At 49.2% G+C, this 12,839-nt stretch overlaps 1 protein-coding gene across 1 annotated transcript in view; it reads left to right on the plus strand.

Moving 5' to 3' along the window:
* Positions 1 to 12,839, plus strand: part of CFTR (CF transmembrane conductance regulator) — a 147,342-nt gene that overhangs the window by 31,118 nt on the left and 103,385 nt on the right. The gene's annotated exons all lie outside the window — the stretch shown is intronic.

The raw sequence follows: 12,839 nt of genomic DNA on the forward strand, positions 1-12,839 counted from the left end.
CACCAGCCAACAGTGCTAGCTACCCTGAAAGTGTGTAGAGCAGAAACACTCCTCTGGAATGAATCATAGAATCATAGAATCATAGAATATCAGGGTTGGAAGGGACCCCTGAAGGTCATCTAGTCCAACCCCCTGCTCGAAGCAGGACCAATTCCCAGTTAAATCATCCCAGCCAGGGCTTTGTCAAGCCTGACCTTAAAAACTTCCAAGGTAGGAGATTCCACCACCTCCCTAGGTAACGCATTCCAGTGTTTCACCACCCTCTTAGTGAAAAAGTTTTTCCTAATATCCAATCTAAACCTCCCCCACTGCAACTTGAGGCCATTACTCCTCGTTCTGTCATCTGCTACCATTGAGAACAGTCTAGAGCCATCCTCTTTGGAACCCCCTTTCAGGTAGTTGAAAGCAGCTATCAAATCCCCCCTCATTCTTCTCTTCTGCAGGCTAAACAATCCCAGCTCCCTCAGCCTCTCCTCATAAGTCATGTGTTCTAGACCCCTAATCATTTTTGTTGCCCTTCGCTGGACTCTCTCCAATTTATCCACATCCTTCTTGTAGTGTGGGGCCCAAAACTGGACACAGTACTCCAGATGAGGCCTCACCAATGTCGAATAGAGGGGGACGATCACGTCCCTCGATCTGCTCGCTATGCCCCTACGTATACATCCCAAAATGCCATTGGCCTTCTTGGCAACAAGGGCACACTGCTGACTCATATCCAGCTTCTCGTCCACTGTCACCCCTAGGTCCTTTTCCGCAGAACTGCTGCCTAGCCATTCGGTCCCTAGTCTGTAGCGGTGCATTGGATTCTTCCGTCCTAAGTGCAGGACCCTGCACTTATCCTTATTGAACCTCATCAGATTTCTTTTGGCCCAATCCTCCAATTTGTCTAGGTCCTTCTGTATCCTATCCCTCCCCTCCAGCGTATCTACCACTCCTCCCAGTTTAGTATCGTCCGCAAATTTGCTGAGAGTGCAATCCACACCATCCTCCAGATCATTTATGAAGATATTGAACAAAACCGGCCCCAGGACCGACCCCTGGGGCACTCCACTTGACACCGGCTGCCAACTAGACATGGAGCCATTGATCACTACCCGTTGAGCCCGACAATCTAGCCAGCTTTCTACCCACCCTATAGTGCATTCATCCAGCCCATACTTCCTTAACTTGCTGACAAGAATACTGTGGGAGACCGTGTCAAAAGCTTTGCTAAAGTCAAGAAACAATACATCCACTGCTTTCCCTTCATCCACAGAACCAGTAATCTCATGATAAAAGGCGATTAGATTAGTCAGGCATGACCTTCCCTTGGTGAATCCATGCTGGCTGTTCCTGATCACTTTCCTCTCATGCAAGTACTTCAAGATTGATTCTTTGAGGACCTGCTCCATGATTTTTCCAGGGACTGAGGTGAGGCTGACTGGCCTGTAGTTCCCAGGATCCTCCTTCTTCCCTTTTTTAAAGATTGGCACTACATTAGCCTTTTTCCAGTCATCCGGGACTTCCCCGGTTCGCCACGAGTTTTCAAAGATAATGGCCAATGGCTCTGCAATCACAGCTGCCAATTCCTTCAGCACTCTCGGATGCAACTCGTCCGGCCCCATGGACTTGTGCACGTCCAGCTTTTCTAAATAGTCCCTAACCACCTCTATCTCCACAGAGGGCTGGCCATCTCTTCCCCATTTTGTGATGCCCAGCGTAGCAGTCTGGGAGCTGACCTTGTTAGTGAAAACAGAGGCAAAAAAAGCATTGAGTACATTAGCTTTTTCCACATCCTCTGTCACTAGGTTGCCTCCCTCATTCAGTAAGGGGCCCACACTTTCCTTGGCTTTCTTCTTGTTGCCAACATACCTGAAGAAACCCTTCTTGTTACTCTTGACATCTCTCGCTAGCTGCAGCTCCAGGTGCGATTTGGCCCTCCTGATTTCATTCCTACATGCCCGAGCAATATTTTTATACTCTTCCCTGGTCATATGTCCAACCTTCCACTTCTTGTAAGCTTCTTTTTTATGTTTCAGATCCGCTAGGATTTCACCGTTAAGCCAAGCCGGTCGCCTGCCATATTTACTATTCTTTCGACTCATCGGGATGGTTTGTCCCTGTAACCTCAACAGGGATTCCTTGAAATACAGCCAGCTCTCCTGGACTCCTTTCCCCTTCAAGTTAGTCCCCCAGGGGATCCTGGCCATCCGTTCTCTGAGGGAGTCGAAGTCTGCTTTCCTGAAGTCCAGGGTCCGTATCCTGCTGCTTACCTTTCTTCCCTGCGTCAGGATCCTGAACTCAACCAACTCATGGTCACTGCCTCCCAGATTCCCATCCACTTTTGCTTCCCCCACTAATTCTACCCGGTTTGTGAGCAGCAGGTCAAGAAAAGTGCCCCCCCTAGTTGGCTCCTCTAGCACTTGCACCAGGAAATTGTCCCCTACGCTTTCCAAAAACTTCCTGGATTGTCTATGCACCGCAGTATTGCTTTCCCAGCAGATATCAGGAAAATTAAAGTCACCCATGAGAATCAGGGCATGCGATCTAGTAGCTTCCGTGAGCTGCCGGAAGAAAGCCTCATCTACCTCATCCCCCTGGTCCGGTGGTCTATAGCAGACTCCCACCACTACATCACTCTTGTTGCACACACTTCTAAACTTAATCCAGAGACACTCAGGTTTTTCTACAGTTTCGTACCGGAGCTCTGAGCAGTCATACTGCTCCCTTACATACAGTGCTACTCCCCCACCTTTTCTGCCCTGCCTGTCCTTCCTGAACAGTTTATAACCATCCATGACAGTACTCCAGTCATGTGAGTTATCCCACCAAGTCTCTGTGATTCCAATCACATCATAGTTCCTTGACATCACCAGGACCTCCAGTTCTCCCTGCTTGTTTCCAAGGCTTTGTGCATTCGTATATAAGCACTTGAGATAACCTGTTGATCGCCCCTCATTCCCAGTATGAGGCAGGAGCCCTCCCCTCACAGACATTTCTGCCTGTGCTTCCTCCCGGTATCCCTCTTTCCCACTTACCTCAGGGCTTTGGTCTCCTTCCCCCGGTGAACCTAGTTTAAAGCCCTCCTCACTAGGTTAGCCAGCCTGCTGGCAAAGATGCTCTTCCCTCTCTTCGTAAGATGGAGCCCGTCTCTGCCCAGCACTCCTCCTTCATGGAACACCATCCCATGGTCAAAGAATCCAAAGCCTTCTCTCCGACACCACCTGCGTAGCCATTCGTTGACTTCCACGATTCGACGGTCCCTACCCAGGCCTTTTCCTTCCACGGGGAGGATGGACGAGAACACCACTTGCGCCTCAAACTCCTTTATCCTTCTTCCCAGAGCCACGTAGTCCGCAGTGATCCGCTCAAGGTCATTCTTGGCAGTATCATTGGTGCCCACGTGGAGAAGCAGGAAGGGGTAGCGATCCGAGGGCTTGATGAGTCTCGGCAGTCTCTCCGTCACATCGCGAATCTTAGCCCCCGGCAAGCAGCAGACTTCTCGGTTTTCCCGGTCAGGGCGGCAGATAGATGACTCAGTCCCCCGGAGGAGAGAGTCCCCGACCACCACCACCCGCCTTCTCCTCTTGGGAGTGGTGGTCGTGGAACCCCCAGCCTCAGGACATCGCATCTCATGCCTTCCAACCAGCGGAGTCTCCTTCTGCTTTCTCGCCCCAGACATATCATCTGGTCCACTCTCCGCAACGGTACCTGCGGAGAGAACATGAAAGCGGTTAGTTACCTGTGTCTGTGTTACTGGAACCCGGACATTCCGCTTACCTCTTCTGGAGGTCACATGTTGCCAAGCTTCTTCACTGGCTTCTTCACTGAATGGTATGGCTCTGCACTGCCACCAACACAAGCTGTGCCTTAAAAGCACAAATGAGCTCATACTAATGGTAAATCCCCTCCACAACAGGAATCTGAACAATACCTCTATACATCCCTTCCAGAAATGCCAGAGAAGTGGCACGGCCTTTTGAACAAGTCAAGATGTCCAGACAGGTTAAAAAAAAAAAAAAATCTGGGCTCTGGCAGAGCAACAGAGGAAGTGAATTCCAAAAATTCAGGTGTCCTTATAGGAAAAAAAATCACCACTACCATCTTTTGAGCAATCCCCTCTCATTTAAAGCAAGACAATTTGGGCATCTGTGCTGTTTACAACTGTTTAAATAGGATATGAAAACACAGGTAGTCTCCCGGGCAAGCTTGTTCCAAACCATTTTGGATTTTAAAAGGTTAGTGAGCTTCTAGAGACACAGAATTCCTATTACGAAACATCCTGGGAGCTCCAGTGATGAGACACATCTCTGATGACGTATATTCACTGAATGATTAAACGCAGACATCTAAGGTTGAAATAGTGGGATAAAGGGTGCACGAAAGCTCAGCCTATTTCTATCATTTTATGGCACTGCTATCAGGAAGCTTCTTGCAGTTTAGCACAACGAGATAAGAAAATGTTGTTCTCCAGTGTGTTTCACATAGTCCTAGTGGGTTTTTTTTCTACATACCTGCAAAGCAGTGCTTTTTGTGTTATACACTTCCTTATCCCCATCCCACCCCAAATTCAGGTTTTTCCTAGAGATTTAGTTTCCTTCTTTTCACTTTAATCCCTGGTGCTTCTCTTCTCTCCCTGCCCTTTCTCCCCCTTTTTCTCTCCATTCTCTGACTCTTTGTATTTTTGCTGTACTTGACAAACTTATGTTTGCTAAAAACTTTAATAAAAGGATCTCTTCTGCTGGCAGTTCTCTAAAGCAGCATATCAGTTAATCTAAATTTCCCATTTTCTATGGATGCCATGACTAAGAAAGATGTACAAAACCTAATCTATCTAGAAGGGAGTAACCTCAGCAACCTGTTGCTGTTAAATCCACATGAAGATAATGGGCCCAATCCCTGTCCTCAGTAAGAATTTTATCTCAATAAGGACAGAGGGCCAAATCCTACTCTCCTGCCAGAGAAAGGTTGGAAGACTGGGAAAGTCCCTGAATTTCCTCCGAATTATCCTGGACAAGGTTTGCCCACTACAGACCAGGTAGGGGTATGATGCTCCTTGCTGGCAAGGAGTTGCAGAGAAACCCTGCCCTTTTCAGAATATTAGCTCAGGGACCGAGTCCCTCTCTATTAGGTTCTGGACCTCTCTGCCCATCAACTGTGGTAACATGGCTCCTATTAAAAGTCATGCTTCTTTTGGTTTCCCAAGCATGCCTGGCCCAAGACCTCCTCTCGGCAAATTCATCAGTGGAGTAAGATGCCATGTGAGAGATTTCTGACTATCTATGTGGGAATAACCTTGTTGCTCCATCTAGGTTGCATTTCCATAGTTTGTTTATGAGCAGGTTATGGGAGACAGTATCAAAAGCCTTACTAAAGGCAAAATAGACCATGTCAACCACTTCCCCCCATCCACAAGGCTTGTTACACTGTTAAAGAAAGCTATCAGTTTGGTTTTACATGTGAGACTGCTTGTATTAGCTACATCAGATGTCCTTTTTTAGCAAAGTAGCACCTGTTGCTGCTGCAGGTAGCCCGGTCCTACAGATAGCATTTTCACACACACACACACACGCACACACACACATGCAAGAAACTGCAATCTGTAGGGACGTGCTATCTGTAACACTGGAATCTGATGACTGCTATCTTTAGGAATTAGCTACATCAGATGGCCTTTTTTTTTCTTTTTTTTTTTTAGCAAAGTCGGACCTGTCGCTGCTGCATATGTTTCTGGATGGTACAAGGCCCTGGAGTCTAATGTATACACATTAACCCTCATGGGGCACATCACTATACAAAAAAAGTTGTGTCTGTGCCTATAGGGGGGCGGCTTCCCCACTCCGATAAGCAGGGAGTTAAAAGCAGTCAAGCTAGACAGGGTCCATATTTCTAGCCTCAGATACAAACGTTACACGTTGGATAAACACAGTCAATAGGTCTTAAGTTTTGCAATGATACCCCACATCAGCCATCTTGCATAAAGTATATATTAGCTACGTCATATCCATATCATAAGCATATTTTCATAAAGAAAGTAGAGTATAATGTCACACCCCACATGTACGTTTGCTGATCTGCAAATAGTAAAGGACTATGCACTTTTGGGTGCAAACGCTCATGACAGTAGTGCAGAGCCATGCAAGCTCCATGATTCTCTGTGAGATGGAAGACAGTGAGGGGGGCCAGGCAGGTTTGTGGGTTTAGAAAAAAAGGTGTAAATATTATGTATATGTTTATGTATGGGATAAATATAAAATTAGTGGAAGGTTAACAATGCCTTATAAGAAGTTGGATCCCAGGGCCACAACCACCCCTGTCTGACCTGTTTGGTACCCAGCATACACTGCCAAACCAAAGCTTCCCAAAATACAGTGAGATATCTATTCATGGTGCACCTCACTCTGAATCTATACAAGTGCTTCTGGTGAGTACCCTGACTGCTGAGACAAGGAGTCCAGGAGACATGCACACAAGTGACATAGTAACTGTAGTGACTCTATGCTGACATAACTTGCCAGGATTATCTACACTGGCAGTTAAAGCGCTCTAACTAGCTGGCTTAGGGGGTGTGAAAAATCAGCCCCCCCCAAGCAAGTTTGAGTGCTTTAAAGCGCTAGTGTAGACAGGCTCGGCTCCCAGTGCTCGGAGCTAATCCCTTGTCGAGGTGGATAACCTGCGGCAGCGCTTTGAACTTTGTAGTGTAGACGTAGCCTCAGGAGATTACATCAGACAAAGAGGGGTTGCATTGACTAGGCATTGGGATGCCTGTGTCTTTAAGAACCCAGCCCTGGGAAGCTGATGCTGAGAGGTCCTGTCTGTGAGAGGGGAAATAAAAAAAGCCCCTTTGCCCCCCACCATTTTTGCAAACACTGGTGTCTGAATCCACTAGGGTAACTGTTACCCACTGTGCCCCTGCCTGTGCCAGATTTTGCCCTCTGTCATCCTCTGCCAGCACTTTACCCCGAGCTTAACTCCTGCTCCTCCCCCCCGCCAGCCCTGATTTTGTCCTTTGGCCCCTCTCCTAATCTTGCCTCCAGCTGCTTGACCCCCCTGACCAGTCAATGTCCGCCCCCCTGCTCAGAACCTGGCCACCCCCCCTGCTCCCATTTGCTCCCTTTGCCCCTTTTTAACTCCTGTAAATAGCAGTCAGCAGATTTTTATGGCTAATAAGGGCAGGTTAAAGGACAGTGGCTTCAGCAGATGTTACTGAGCATGCTCAGTTCGTGTGACCATACAAAAAAGCCACTTTGCTCAAATAAAAAAGCCTCTTGCCCCCCCCAACAAACTATTTTGCAAACACTGGTGTCTCAGTCCCACTGGGTAACTGTTACCCTCTGTGCCCCGCCTGTGCTGGGTTTTGCCCTCTAACACCCTCTGCCAGCGCCTCACTCCTGGGTTTAACTCTGCCTCCTCCCCCGCTCATTCCTGATTTTGCCCTTTAACCCCTCTCCTAATGCTGCCTCCAGCTGCTTGATGCCCCTGACCAGTAAATTTCCACCCCGCTGCTCAGACTCTGGCCACCCCCTCCTCTGATTCACCCTCTTTGCCATTTTTTAACCCCCTGTCAAAAGCAGGCCTCAGAATCCTATGGCTAATAAGGGCAGGGTGAAGGGCAGTGGCTCAGTACACTGTAAGTAGCACATTACTATGGAGAGCACTTTACCGGTGCTCCAGCGCGATAAGGAGTCACGGAGCAGGGGGGGTTGATAGAGGGCAGGGGAGTTTGGGGGGTGGTGGTGGTCAGGGGGCAGGGGGTGGATAAGGGTCAGGGTGGTCAGAGGGCGAGTAACACGGGGGTTGAATGGGGGCAGGGGTCCTTGGGGGGCAGTCAGGAAGGAGGGGGAGTTGGATGGGGTGGTGGGGCGCAGTCAGGGGCAGGTGTCCTGGGGGTGGTTAGGGAGAAAGGGTGGTTGGATGGGGCAGGGGTCCCGGGGGGGCAGTCAGGAAGGAGAGAGGAGAGGAGGGGTTGGATGGGGTGGTGGGAGGCAATCAGGGGTAGGGGTTCCAGGGGCAGTCAGGGGACAGGGAGTGTGGGGGGGATGGATGGCGAGGGGTCCTGGGCGGGCTGTCAGGGAACAGGGGATGTTGGATGGGGCAGAAGTCCCGGGGTGGGGGTCAGGGGGCAAGAAGCAGGGGGGCGGGGGGAGGCACAGCCTCCCCTAACCGGCTCTCCATACGATTTCCAAAATCTGATGTGGCCCTCAGGCCAAAAAGTTTGCCCGCCCCTATGCTAGATATTGGAGTATTTTATATTAAGACAGAGTATAGACTTGGTGGGCAAAATTATGCCCTGAGAAATGCCAGTGGGAGTTGCATAAGGGTATGTCTACACTACGAAATTAGGTCAATATTATAGAAGTAGATTTTTAGAAATTGATTTTATACAGTAGATTATGTATGTCCACACTAAGCACATTAAGTCGGCGGAGTGCGTCCTCATTACCATGGCTAGCATCGACTTACGGAGCGGTGCACTGTGGGTAGCTATCCCACAGTTCCCTCAGTCTCCGCCACCCATTGGAATTCTGGGTTAAGCTCCCAATGCCTGATGGGGCAAAAACATTGTTGCGGGTGGTTTTGGGTACATGTCATCAATCGCCCCTCTCTCCGTGAAAGCAACGGCAGACAATCGTTTCGTGCCTTTTTTCCGTGCGGACGCCATACTGCTTTCAGCAGATGGTGCAGTAGGACTGCTAATTGTTATCGTCAACCACTTTTGGTGCAACTCTGCTCTGCTACTATTGTCTCAATAGCGAATTTCTCCATGTTGTCTTCATGGGCTCCCGGGTACGTGTGTTCTTCCTCGGGAAATGTGTGCGGTGCTAACCGTCATCATCTACCGCTTCCGCTACAACTCTGCTCTTCTGCTCTTATGAATCTACCTCGCAGGTCCTCTTGTTGTTCTCTATAAATATCTATTTTCATGGCATCCATTGTCAGCCACTGCTTCCGCTGCAACTCTGCTCTCCTGCAGACGCCATACCAAGGCAAGCATGGAGCCCACTCAGATCTCTGCAGCAGTTATGAGCATTGTAAACACCTTGCACATTATCCTGCAGTATGTGAAGAACCAGAACCAGCAAAAGCAGGCAAGGAGGCGATGGCAGTGTGGTGACGAGAGTGATGAGGACATGGATACAGACTTCTCTCAAAGTCCGGGCACTGGCAATTTCGACATCCTGGTGGCAATGGGGCAGGCTCATGCCATGGAATGCTGATTCTGGGCCTGGGAAACAAGCACAGACTGGTGGGACTGCACAGTGTTGCAGGTCTCGGATGATTCCCCGTGGCCGCGAAACTTTTGCATGCGTGAGGGCACTTTCATGGAACTTTGTGACTTTGCTTTCCCCTGCCCTGAAGCACAAGAATACCAAGATGAGAGTAGCCCTCACAGTTCACAAGCGAGTGATGATAGCCCTCTGGAAGTTTGTAACGTCAGACAACTACTGGTCAGTCAGGAATCAATTTGGAATGGGCAAATCTACTGTGGGGGCTGCTGTGATGCAAGTAGCCAACACAATCACTGAGCTGCTGCTATCAAGGGTAGTGACTCTGGGAAATGTGCAGGTCATAGTAGATGGCTTTGCTGCAATGGGATTCCCTAACTGTGGTGGAGTGATAGACGGAATGCATATCCCTGTCTTGGGACTGGACCACCTTGGCAGCCAGTACGTAAACCACAAGGGGTACTTTTTAATGGTGCTGCAAGCACTGGTGGATCACAGGGGACATTTCACCGACATCAGTGTGGGATGGCCGGGAAAGGTACATGACACTTGCATCTTCAGGAACTCTGGTCTGTTTGAACTGCTGCAGGAAGGGACTTACTTTCCAGACCAGAAAATAACTGTTGGGAATGTTGAAATGCCTATAGTTATCCCCTTAATGCCATGGCTCATGAAGCCATACACAGGCACCCTGGACATTAGTCAGGAGCTGTTCAACTACAGGCTTAGCAAGTGCAGAATGGTTGTAGAATGTGCATTTGGATGTTTAAAAGTGCGCTGGTGTAGTTTACTGACTCGGTTAGACCTCAGTGAAACCAATATTCCCATTGTTATTGTTGCTTGCTGTGTGCTCCACGATGTCTGTGAGAGTGAGGGGGAGACGTTTATGGCGGGGTGGGAGGTTGAGGCAAATTGCCTGGCTGCTGATTATGTGCAGCCAGACACCAGGGTGATTAGAAGAGCACAGCAGGGTGCACTGCGCATCAGAGAAGCTTTGAAAACCAGTTTCATGACTGGCCAGGCTATGGTGTGACAGTTCTGTTTGTTTCTCCTTGATGAAAACCCACCCGCTTGGTTCACTCTACTTCCCTGTAAGCCAACTGCCCTCCCACCTTCGATCACCACTTGCAGAGGCAATAAAGTCATTGTTGTTTCAAAATCATGCATTCTTTGTTAATTCATCACACAACTAGGGGGATAACTGCCAAAGTAGCCCGGGATGGGTGGGGGAGGAGGGAAGCACTGGGTGGGGTGGTGGATGAGGGGAGGAGGGAAGGACAAGGCCACACTGCACTTCAAAACTTATTCAATGCCAGCCTTCTGTTGCTTGGGCAATCCTCTGGGGTGGAGTGGTTGGGTACCTGGAGTCCCGTTCCCCCCGCGTTCTTGGGCATCTGGGTGAGGAGGCTATGGAACTTGGAGAGGAATGTGGGCGGTTACACAGGGGCTGTAGTGGCAGTCTGCGCTCCTGTTGCCTTTTCTGCAGCTCCACCAGATGCCGAAGCATATCAGTTTGATCCCCCAGTAGCCTCAGCATTGCATCCTGCCTCCTCTCATCATGCTACCACCACCTCTCCTCTTGTTCCCACAACCTCTCATCTTGCTTGTCCCTCCTGTTCTCGCGTTCATTTTCTGCTTTCCAGGACTCTGTCATTGTTTGCCTCCACACATTCTGCTAAGCTCTTTCAGTGCAGGAAGACTGCATGAGCTCAAAGAACATTTCATTGCGAGTGCATTTTTTTTGCCTTCTTATCTGCGCTAGCCTCTGGGCTGGAGATGATAGGGGGAGCGTTGAAACATTTGCAGCTGCAGGAGGAAAAAAAGGGAGAGTAGTATGTAAGAGACACATTTTAGAGAACAATGGGTAGACTCTTTCATGGTGAACCAAGCTGTTAACATTACATAGCACATGTGCTTTCGGTACAAGGTCGCATTTTGCCTCTTATATTGAGGGCCTGCCGGTTTGGTGTGAGAGATCACACACGCAGGGCCGGGCAACAGAATTCAGCTTGCAGGCAGCCATGGTAAGCCACAGTCTTTTGGCTTCTTCAACCTTCATAACATGTGGGAATGGTTTCAAACAGCAGCACCTTCCTTTCCCATACCAACCACCTATTGGGTTGGCCATTTAAAAGGAGGGGCTGCGGTTTTCGGGTTAACATGCAGCACAAACTCCCTCCCCCCCACAATTCTCTGGGATGATCGCTTATCCCCTCCTCCCACTGCGTGACTAGTATCAGGGAAGATCCCTGCCAGCCAAACGCGAACAGCTCAGTATGAACGGCTCCCGCCTCCCACCAAGTGGCTAAAAGCGGGGATGATTTCTTTTCAGCCACAGGCAAACAGCCCAGCAGGAACGGCCACCTCTGAATGTTCCCTTAATAATGTCCCTGGAGGATTTCTGCTCCATCCACAGACACGTTAACAGAGTTTTCCAGTAGCTGTTCTGGCCGTGAATGCATCCCAAGTCTTCAGGGCAAATTAATCATTAAATATGCTTGCTTTTAAACCATGTATTATATTTACAAAGGTACACTCACCAGAGGTGCCTTCTCCAGCTTCCCGGTCTGGGAGCCCGCCAGGGTGATAAACAGTTCCTGGCTGTCAGGGAGAACGGTTTCTCCACTTGCCTGTTGTGCACTATCCTCCTTCTCCTCCTCCTCATCTTCCTTGTCCCCAGAATCCTCACCCCTGTTGCATGCAGGTCCCCTTGCAGGTGTCCACGGACAAGGGGACCTGCATGGTAGGGGCATGGTAGGGGCATGGTAGTGGTAGGGGCATCCCCTAGAATTGCATGCAGCTCATCATAGAAGCGGCATGTCTGGGGCTCTGACCCAGAGTGGCCATTTGCCTCTTTGGTTTTTTGGTAGGCTTGCCTGAGCTCCTTAATTTTCATGCGGCACTGCTGTGGGTCCCTGTTATAGCCTCTGTCCATCGTGCCCTTGGAGATTTTTTCAAATATTTTGGCATTTCGTCTTTTAGAACGGAGTTCTGATAGCACGGATTCATCTCCCCATACAGCGATCAGATCCAGTACCTCCTGTTCGGTCCATGCTGGAGCTCTTTTGCGATTCTAGGACTGCATGCCACTTGTGCTGATGAGCTCTGCATGGTCACCTCTACTGATGAGCTCGCCACGCTGGCAAAACAGGAAATGAAATTCAAAAGTTCCCGGTGCTTTTCCTGTGTATCTGGCTAGTGCATCTGAGTTGAAAGTGCTGTCCAGAGCAGTCACAGTGGAGTACTCTGGGATAGCTCCCGGAGGCCAATACCATCGAATTGCGTCCACACTACCCCAAATTCAACCCAGTGATGTCAATTTCAGCACTAATCCCCTCGTCAGGGAGGAGTACAGAAATCAATTTTAAGAGCTCTTTAAGTCGACAAAAATGGCTTAGTCGTGTGGACGTTAAATCTATCTAACACTGCTAAATTTGACCTAAACTCGTAGTGTAGACCAGGGCTCAGTGTATCTGCTTCCCTTTCCTCAAGCTTTCACACTAATAGTAGGAATGGGGTCACTTCTTCAGTAGTCTTGGAAAGTAATGACAAACATGGACACATAGTTAAGCCTGTGTCACTAAATTTTTCACCCACCTTTCTGTCACTATGAACAATGAATCTTTACAC

Source organism: Eretmochelys imbricata, chromosome 1, assembly GCF_965152235.1.
Source record: "Eretmochelys imbricata isolate rEreImb1 chromosome 1, rEreImb1.hap1, whole genome shotgun sequence".
Lineage (NCBI taxonomy): Eukaryota > Metazoa > Chordata > Testudines > Cheloniidae > Eretmochelys > Eretmochelys imbricata.